This window comes from Austrofundulus limnaeus, unplaced genomic scaffold, assembly GCF_001266775.1.
Source record: "Austrofundulus limnaeus strain Quisiro unplaced genomic scaffold, Austrofundulus_limnaeus-1.0 Scaffold386, whole genome shotgun sequence".
Lineage (NCBI taxonomy): Eukaryota > Metazoa > Chordata > Actinopteri > Cyprinodontiformes > Rivulidae > Austrofundulus > Austrofundulus limnaeus.
This window is the reverse complement of record NW_013952788.1, coordinates 225436-225972: the sequence shown is the minus strand read 5'-3', so window position 1 is coordinate 225972 and position 537 is coordinate 225436.

The window sequence follows — 537 nt, the reverse complement described above, 5'->3', positions numbered from 1 at the left end:
ATATATATATATACATAATTCTTTGTCAGATGTTCAGGGTTTGAGATGCATTTATTTAATAAACCAACCTTTATCTGTACTTCTGTGTCTCTGACAGGCTTGGAAACTTCCTTAGTCCTTTTGCTTGTTTGCTGGGAGCCCTCTGGTGTGGATTCTGGGAGTTTTCAGAACAGATGTATACATATACTGAGCTCATTTCATACTTACATTGCCTACTAAAGTGGTATAAGTAGGAGAGATGAGAACACCATTGATGTAATATAAAAAATGAACAAAAAATAAACAGAAAAAAAATTAATATGAGGAAAATGGAAAAAGACAGTGCCAACCGTGCATAGATGTGTAACTCTGCACTCAGTTCTATTTTTAAATGGTTTCACTGAGCTGCTTGTTGAAACAAAAACCGTTGAGTTGACTGGCTCATCTGTAGGTAGCAGTGGAGGGCTGTGCATACATTATTCTGGAGTTGAGATAATTTGTCGACAATTAGACAGAACAGGGTACAGCGAGAAGCTGATTAGCATGTTGGTACGAGTC